At 39.1% G+C, this 10,000-nt stretch overlaps 1 protein-coding gene across 22 annotated transcripts in view; it reads left to right on the plus strand.

The window, feature by feature from the left end:
- The window catches only part of si:ch1073-391i24.1, a 329,366-nt gene that overhangs the window by 171,514 nt on the left and 147,852 nt on the right, over window positions 1-10,000 (plus strand).

Raw genomic sequence — 10,000 nt, forward strand, 5'->3', positions numbered from 1 at the left:
GCTCTCTGTGTGTATGAGTGTGTGTGTGTGTGTGAAGCTCCACCTCCTGTTTCTGAGTGTGTGTATATGTGGAGATTGTCCTCTTGTACCTGACAGGCATAGAAAGAGAATGTGTGTGTGTGTGTGTGTGTGTGTGTGTGTGTGTGTGTTGTCAACTGCAGGCTGTTTCTGGGTTGTATTCGGGTTCTGACCTCCTGCTGAAGGTCTCAGAGTTTCTCATTTCTGCAGAGCTGATGGCGATGGATGAGTGTGTGTCTCTGGCCTTCACACCGGCTCTTCAGGCGCGTGTGTGTGTGTCAGTGCTGTTCTGGTGTCGAGCAGTTTATTATTGCAGTTTTCCTTGTGTAACTCAGTATATTTAAAACAGAAAATGATGCAGAAATGATGTTTGTTTAGAAGTGTCATACTCAGCAGTAAATGGCCCTCGACCACTGTAATTACCTTAATATATGAACGTTTGCACGTGGACCGCAACAGTGTGTTTAAATCATGAATGTGGCCAAATACACCAGAATGCCTAATATTAATTAACAAAGCTATGACATTCATAAGTTCAATAAATGCAGGGCTTATAGACATCAGCACATAGGTGGCGCTGTAACAGATAAAAAGCTCCGTATTTACTGTTTCAGTGTGATCAATTGTTAATATGACCTTCAGCATGTTTTGGTACATTCCATTTGTTGTAGGACCTCCGTCATGTTTCAGAATGTTCCATTTGTTCATAGGACCCCCATCATGTCTCAGAATGTTCCATTTGCTCACAGGACCCCCATCATGTTTCAGAATGTTCCATTTGCTCACAGGACCCCCATCATGTCTCAGAATGTTCCAGTTGCTCACAGGACCCCCATCATGTCCATAACGTTCCATTTACTCACAGGACCCCCATCATGTCTCAGAATGTTCCATTTGCTCACAGGACCCCCATCATGTCTCAGAATGTTCCATTTGCTCACAGGACCCCCATCATGTCTCAGAATGGTGCATTTGCTCACAGGACCCCCATCATGTCTCAGAATGTTCCATTTGCTCATAGGACCCCTGTCATGTCTCAGAATGGTGCATTTGCTCACAGGACCCCCATCATGTTTCAGAACGTTCCATTTGCTCATAGGACCCCTGTCATGTCTCAGAATGGTGCATTTGCTCACAGGACCCCCATCATGTCTCAGAACGTTCCATTTGCTCATAGGACCCCCATCATGTCTCAGAACGTTCCATTTGCTCATAGGACCCCCATCATGTCTCAGAATGTTCCATTTGCTCACAGGACCCCCATCATGTCTCAGAATGTTCCATTTGCTCATAGGACCCCCATCATGTCTCAGAATGGTGCATTTGCTCACAGGACCCCCATCATGTCTCAGAATGTTCCATTTGCTCATAGGACCCTCATCATGTTTCAGAACGTTCCATTTGCTCATAGGACCCCCATCATGTCTCAGAACGTTCCATTTGCTCACAGGACCCCCATCATGTCTCAGAATGTTCCATTTGCTCACAGGACCCCCATCATGTCTCAGAATGTTCCATTTGCTCATAGGACCCCCATCATGTCTCAGAATGGTGCATTTGCTCACAGGACCCCCATCATGTCTCAGAACGTTCCATTTGCTCATAGGACCCCCATCATGTCTCAGAATGTTCCATTTGCTCATAGGACCCCATCATGTCTCAGAATGTTCCATTTGCTCACAGGACCCCCATCATGTCTCAGAATGTTCCATTTGCTCATAGGACCCTCATCATGTTTCAGAACGTTCCATTTGCTCATAGGACCCCTGTCATGTCTCAGAATGGTGCATTTGCTCACAGGACCCCCATCATGTCTCAGAACGTTCCATTTGCTCATAGGACCCCCATCATGTCTCAGAATGTTCCATTTGCTCATAGGACCCCATCATGTCTCAGAATGTTCCATTTGCTCACAGGACCCCCATCATGTCTCAGAATGTTCCATTTGCTCACAGGACCCCCCATCATGTCTCAGAACGTTCCATTTGCTCATAGGACCCCCCATCATGTCTCGGAACGTTCCATTTGCTCATAGGACCCCCACTGAGTTTCCGAACGTTCCATTCCCAGTTTTAGGATGTTTGCTAAGTTTAAGTGTTTGCTATGGTGGTCAGTGATGTGTTCCCCATCCACACACAGTTGTGGTGTGATAGATTCTGAGGCCTGTTAGCCTGATGCCCGCGTCCGTGTGGTCTTTATCTGCTCTGCTGTGATGTTCAGCCGTCAGTGGTTCTTCACTCGTGTGTTCCAGCAGCTCCAGATTGTGTTTTCGTGAGTTTTTCTTTCACTCTTTGTTCTGTTAATGGAAGTCCAGCAACAAAGGAGCAGAAACGCAGCCCAGTTTTACCCTTGAAAGTGAATTATTGTGGGCGAGGAATGCAGGCTTATCTCCATTGTTGCGTTCGCGGCACAAAGACTCGTCTGAAGAGCTGTAATAAAGGCTGAGGTTTGTGGAGGTCGTGCTGGAAGTGTTTGCTCATTGTGTGAAGCTCAAGGATGTTCTTGTGTTTGTTTAACATGGGTTTCTGGCTCTCGTAAAGCAGATGTTTTTCTCTCTTTAACTACATTAAACTCGTCTGTTCTTCAGATGTCGTCAGCTCCACTAAACTCACTTGATTTGACATTCTCCTCTGCCATCGCCGGGATTATTAGTAGAGAATTATCATTAAATGCCTCGCTGATGATAAACCTGCTCAGGCGTCAGGATGGAGCAAGTGTTTTATTCTCTTTCCTCCTTCATTCTGCTTTATTTCCCATTGTTTGGTTTTTTTATCTCTCGAATGCTCTTTTCTGTTTTCTTCTCATTGTCTTCAATGCTTTCTCTTGGATTATTTTGTTCTTCCTCTTCTGTTTTCTTTATTAGTTTTCAGTTTTCTTCTCGCTTTTCTTATTCATTCTTATTTCTTTATTATTTTTTCCCAGTGATGGGTTGCAGCTGAAAGTGCATTCGCTGCGTAAAACATATACTGGATAAGTTGGCAGTTCATTCCGCTGTGGCAACCTCATCCCCCCACCCCCCACCCCCTCTCTCTTCTGTCTCTCCATCACTCGTGTCATTCAGAACTTAGTTATTATTTTATTTAGTTATTTTTTGATTCTTCATTTTAATATTTTTCTTTCTTTATATATTTATATATTTATTTCTCTGTGTTATTTCTCTCTCTCTCTCTCGTCTGTTTCTCCATCATTCCTGTCGTTCATCATCTGAAACGGCAGCAGATGAGCTTCAGCACTAATGAAGATAAATTCACTCCTGCCTGTTTGTCTGCTTGTGCTTTACGCTTGATTTTAAAGCTGCGGGAGAAATTAAATAAATAGGAGATAAATCTGCTTCAGCACTTTACCGGCTCCGTATCCGTCAGGCATAATGTATGTGGCGTCAGATGATTCCTGCCGGAGAAACAAGGAGAAAACCAGTCAGAAATCAGCGTTTGCTTCCTCTAAAAGTGTCACAAACACACATCTGATGATCTGAAAGCTGAGAGAGAACAAACACAGTATTAACTTCTTCATAAGTCTCAACTGTCAAATATACGCACTATAATGCGGTTATAAACGTCTCTCAATTCTCACCGTTTTTACTTTTATTTCTCAAAAAACATTCTAAACAATGAAATAAATTAGTAATTGCATGAAGTAAATTTGCCTTTACACAGTTGCAGTTTTGCATCTGATTTTTTTGACTATTTAGTGTTAAAGTGTTGTTATTTGAAGTTTTATTTATTTATTTTTACACATTGAGCTGACCACAAACATAAAAAAAAGATTGCGTAACATAAACTCATGTTTCTTTACAAAATCAGTGGCGTAGCGCAATGGTTCTCAAAGTGGGGGTCGGGACCCCCCGAGGGGTTGCGGGACAATATAGGGGGGTTGCCTGGTGATTTCCAAAAATCTAATTATTTTTATTAAACCATAAGAATGACCATATTTCATTCATAACCTACTGAAGAGAAAAAATAGTTGTTTATACCATATAAAGTTACTATAGTAGCTTATAGTTACTACTTCTATTGGATTGCAACGTATTAAAGACACAGCAATAGTGTCAGATGCAGCAGATTTCATAACACCTGGTTAAACTTTGTGGCCCATTTACAGCTCTTATACATTAAAAAAATTAAAAGAAGATAGACTTGGGTCCATTGGTGTGTGTGCTCCATTGCATGCAAGGTTTCTGTATTTATAACCACCTCAGAGTATATTGGGGGTCGCGACTCACTGACATTGACATTTTGGGAGTCGCAGCCTGAAAAGTTTGGGAACCGCTGGCGTAGCGGACGGGCAAACATGGCATGCACCGCGAGGGGGCCCCACCTCATCGCGATTTTTAATAATTGAAAATCCGGCAACCGCAATCATCAAACCCTTGGGAACAACTGTGGTCAAACCAAAGTTCACAGGTCTGTGTTCTCTGAACTTCTGGCTACTACGCCACTGGAGAAAATAAAACAAAATCATGACAGAAAAGCACCGTTGCATTTATGACTTTTCACTATTACCGTTTTACAGTTTATTCCTCAGTGTTGACCTTATTCATAGACACTGTAAAAAAGTGTGCAGTGCAGTGGCGCAGTAGGTAGTGCTGTCGCTTCACAGCAAGAAGGTCGCTGGGTCGATGGTTCAAGCCTCGGCTCAGTTAGCATTTCTGTGTGGAGTTTGCATGTTCTCCCTGCGTTTGCGTGGGTTTCCTCCGGGTGCTTCGGTTTCCCCCACAGTCTAAACACATGCGCTATAGGGGAATTGAGTAGGCTAAATTGTCCGTAGTGTGTGAATGTGTGTGTGTGTGGATGTTTCCCAGAGATGGGTTGCGGCTGGAAGGGCATCCGCTATGTAAAACTTGCTGGATAAGTTGGCGGTTCATTCCGCTGTGGCGACCCCAGATTAGTAAAGGAGTTTGAACAAGTAAAAATATAAATATATATATATATATATATAGAGTGCACTGTAAAAAATGCTGAGTTCCACACAATTTATATTTCGACAGCATGAAGGAATTATGTCAGATTATTAGTTTTTATAAATTTAAGTGGATTAAACATAAAATAATTAAGTTGTCTCCCCCAAAGAACTGAAGAATTGAGTTGTTTAAATTCATTTAAATAAGTATTTTGATCAAACAGCTGTCATTATTTTTATAAGTGTGCACTGTAAAACTCAACAGTCAATCAAATGAAATGAGTGTGATGAACTCAAAACGGACTGAAAGTTAACTCTACTCATTTGAGAGAGTTTTGAACTCAGTGTGTCACAGATGTGGACAGAACCCAGATCAGCAATAAAAATAAACTTTATTAATTAAGAAACAAAAAACTGGACACAGAGCCCAGATAACAGCCAACAGGGCTGGAAAAAACAACAAACCCATGGTAGGGTAAATAGTCATTTTAAGTAAAACAAAATAAAACCAAACTGGACAGAAAAACAGACAGGCATCAAAATACATGTAACATGAAAAACAAAGTTCTGTCACTAAGCAAGAATGAAATAAACATAAGACAGAACCATGACACAGTGTTGAAGGTGTTGAGTTAATTAAATACCTCATTATCTCAACTTAAATGGAGTAAGTTCACAGTACTCATACAGATTAGTTAAACTCAAATGTTTGTAGCAGTCGGTTTCCTCACACGGTTTGAGTTGCCTTAACTTATTGGGTTTTACAGTACTCAGTTGGTTTGAGTTCTCTTCATTTATTGGGTTTTACAGTGCTCAGATTTCTTCATTTAATCAAAAAGTTCACTGCACTCATTGTCACACCCAGTCCTCCATGTGTGTTTTGTTATCATCATGTGACCTCCCCATGTGCTCCTCCTCAGTTCCCGCCATGTGCTAATGTTAATCACCTTCACCTGTGCCTCACTCCTGTATGTAATCAGTTCATCCTCCTCTGTGTGTTTATAGTCTCTGTGTGTCGGTCATTCCTCGTCCGGTATTGTTCACGATGTCTCGTTTGTTTCCCCATGTCCCTCCAGTGCTCTTCCTTGTGAGTAATTGTAATGAATATACGTATTTGATAATCTTGCGAGCCTCTGTCTTCCTCAAGTGAACCCGGGGTGTTACACACATCTAGATGAGTTTTTGAACCTACATGGTTTGTTGCAATCAGTTTCCTCAAATGTTTTGTAGTAAATTTTAATTTTTGTTATTCTGGTTATTTTCATTTAAATTGTAGTGATCAAAAAGATTCAACAATTTAAAGTAAAACTTGTGAGATGATTTCAAAATTAGAGGAAAGAGAAGCATGTGACTCAGACGTTATATAGTCGAAACTGAAGAGGACAGAAACACACTGCAGAGAATCAAGTCTTACAGCGCTTTAACTCTCATTATTACACCTGAGCAGAACTCTGAGGCAGATGTGGCGCTGCAGAGGTCAGTGTGTGTGTGTGTGTGTGTGTGTGTGTGTGTGTGTGTGTGTGTGATTGGTGTGATTTTGTCTCTCAGAGATTGGAGGTTTCATCATTTTCTGGATCACACTTATTATATTCAGTTTTCACGCCGGCGCTGATGAATGAAGGAGGAGGAGAATTATTACAGATCTCCATTCTGTCTGTGTGTGTGTGTGTGTGTGTGTGTGTGTGTGTGTGTGTCCTGCTGCAGTGTATGCAGTAGTGTTTGAGTAGAGAATTTATTAGACAGATGTATGTGTGTGCGCGCGTGTGTGTGATAGTGTGTGTGTGTATTTGTGTGCATACGTGTGTGTGTGCGTGCGTGCGTATTTGTGTTTATGTGTGCATGTATGTGTATCCGTGTGTGTTTGTGTGTGTGCGCGTGCGTGCGTGTGTGTGTGTGTTTGTGTCTATTTGTGTGCATACATTTGTGTGTGTGTGTGTGTGTGCGCGCATGTGCATTTGTGTGTGTATGTGTGCATGCATGTGTATCCATTTGTGTGTGTGTATGTATGTGTGTTTGTGTGTCTGCATGCATTTGTGTGACTATGCTTGTGTGTCTGTGCATGTGTTTATGTCTGTATGTGTGGACAGTACAAAAGTGTGTGTGTGTGTGTGTGTGTGTGTGTGTGTGTGTGTGTGTGTGTGTGTGTGTGTGTGTGTATGTGTGCATGTGCATGTGCGCATGTGCGCGTGTGTTTGAGCAAGTGACGTGTAAAAGACAGAGTGGAGTGTAATCCTGCAGGTGGATGTGAGTCCAGCACACACACATTAATCGTCAGAGTTCAGCGGTGATGTCTGTGAATCTGTCATTGATTTCTGCACTTTACAAAGGAGAAACGGCAACAACAGCCAGAGAATCAGCTCCACTTAAAGAGCTATTGATTTCCTGGACAATCGCTGCATACACACGTACACACACAGACACACACACGCACACACGCATTTCTCACATTATTTAAGAAAACATGTGAAATGTGACCGGCGGCGGCGTTATTCAAGCATCTCCAGACGTTTCCTTCCCACTGAAACACACTGAAGAACGAAGAGAAACGCCTCAGACAATACGCATAACACACGCTATTAAACAACGACACCTCAATATTCTGTGCTGACTAATATTAATGAGGGTCGGCACAGCGGCTCAGTGGTTAGCACTGTGGCCTCACAGCAAGAAGATCACTGGTTTGAGTCTCGGCTGGGTCAGTTGGTGCTGGGTCAGTTGGTAATTTTCAGTTTTTGTCATTTTATAGTAAAATTTTCTGATTTTGTTTTTTTAGACTGTAATTTTCCATTTTAGACGTTTTAGAAGGTAATTTTTTGTTTTTTGTGTTTTAGCGTAAATTTCAGCGAATGTCTAAATAATAGAACAAAATTTTCATTTTTTGCTTTAAAATAACAACAGAAAATTACGCTTTAAAACACCAAAAACGAAAATGTATGCTCTTAAACGTCAAAAGCTAAAAATTACACTCTAAAACGTCAAAAACTGAAAATTATGCTCTAAAACGTCAAAAACTGAAAATTACGCCCTCAAACGTCAAAAACTGAAAATTACGCTCTAAAACGTCAAAAACTGAAAATTATGCTCTAAAACGTCAAAAACTGAAAATTACGCCCTCAAACGTCAAAAGCTAAAAATTACACTCTAAAACGTCAAAAACTGAAAATTATGCTCTCAAACGTCAAAAACTGAAAATTACGCTCTAAAACGTCAAAAACTGAAAATTACGCTCTAAAACTTCAAAAACTGAAAATTACGCTCTCAAACGTCAAAAACTGAAAATTACGCTCTCAAACGTCAAAAACTGAAAATTACGCTCTAAAACATCAAAAACTGAAAATTACGCTCTAAAACGTCAAAAACTGAAAATTACGCTCTCAAACGTCAAAAACTGAAAATTACGCTCTAAAATGTCAAAAACTGAAAATTACGCCCTCAAACGTCAAAAGCTAAAAATTACACTCTAAAACGTCAAAAACTGAAAATTACGCTCTCAAACGTCAAAAACTGAAAATTACGCTCTAAAACGTCAAAAACTGAAAATTATGCTCTCAAACGTCAAAAACTGAAAATTACGCTCTAAAACGTCAAAAACTGAAAATTACGCTCTCAAACATCAAAATCTGAAAATTACGCTCTAAAACATCAAAAACTGAAAATTATGATCTCAAACGTCAAAAACTGAAAATTACGCTCTCAAACATCAAAATCTAAAAATTACGCTCTAAAACATCAAAAACTGAAAATTATGCTCTCAAACGTCAAAAACTGAAAATTACGCTCTAAAACGTCAAAAACTGAAAATTACGCTCTCAAACGTCAAAAATTTAAAATTATGCTCTCAAACATCAAAAACTGAAAATTACGCTCTAAAACGTCAAAAACTAAAAAATTACGCTTTCAAACATCAAAATCTGAAAATTACGCTCTAAAACGTCAAAAACTGAAAATTACGCTCTCAAACATCAAAATCTGAAAATTACGCTCTAAAACGTCAAAAACTGAAAATTATGCTCTCAAACGTCAAAAACTGAAAATTACGCTCTAAAACGTCAAAAACTGAAAATTACGCTCTCAAACGTCAAAAATTTAAAATTTTTCTCTCAAACATCAAAAGCTAAAAATTACACTCTAAAACGTCAAAAACTGAAAATTACGCTCTAAAACGTCAAAAACTGAAAATTACTCTTTCAAACGTCGAAAACTGAAAATTACGCTCTAATAGTCAAAAACTGAAAATTATGTTATTAAATCTCAAAAACTAAAATATTCGCTCTAAAACGTAAAAAACTAAAAATTAAGCTCTCAAATGTCGAAAACTGAAAATTATGCTGTAAAATGTCAAAACCTAAAAATTAAGCTCTAAAACGTCAAAAACTGAAAATCACGCTCTCAAACGTCAAAAACTGAAAATTATGTTCTAAAATGTCAAAAACTGAAAATTATGCTTTCAAACGTCGAATACTGAAAATTACGCTCTAATAGTCAAAAACTCAAAATTATGTTATTAAATCTCAAAAACTAAAATATTCGCTCTAAAATGTAAAAAACTAAAAATTATGTTCTTAAACATCAAAAACTGAAAATTATGCTCTAAAATATCAAAAGTAAAAAATTAAGCTCTCAAACGTCGAAAACTGAAAATTATGCTCTAAAACGTCAAAAGTAAAAAATTAAGCTCTCAAATGTCGAAAACTGAAAATTGTGCTCTAAAACGTCAAAACCTAAAAATTACGCTCTAAAACATCAAAAGCTAAAAATTACGTTCTCAAACGTCGAAAACTGAAAATTACGTTGTAAAACGTCAAAAACTGAAAATGATGTTCTAAAATGTTAAAAACTGAAAATTACGCTCTCAAACGTCGAAAACTTAAAATGATGTTATAAAATGTCAAAAACTAAAATATTCGCTCTAAAACGTCAAAAACTAAAAAATTATGTTCTAAAACGTCAAAAACTAAAAATTACACTCTAAACTAACAAAAACTGAAAATTTTGCTCTAAAACATCAAACTTTTGGATGATGCTCCGACAGCCACAGGACAATGGCACCAGCACTTCACCACACATAGGTGGTGTGGAGAGC

The sequence above is a fragment of the Danio rerio genome, chromosome 2, assembly GCF_052040795.2.
Source record: "Danio rerio strain M-AB ecotype USA chromosome 2, GRCz13ab, whole genome shotgun sequence".
Lineage (NCBI taxonomy): Eukaryota > Metazoa > Chordata > Actinopteri > Cypriniformes > Danionidae > Danio > Danio rerio.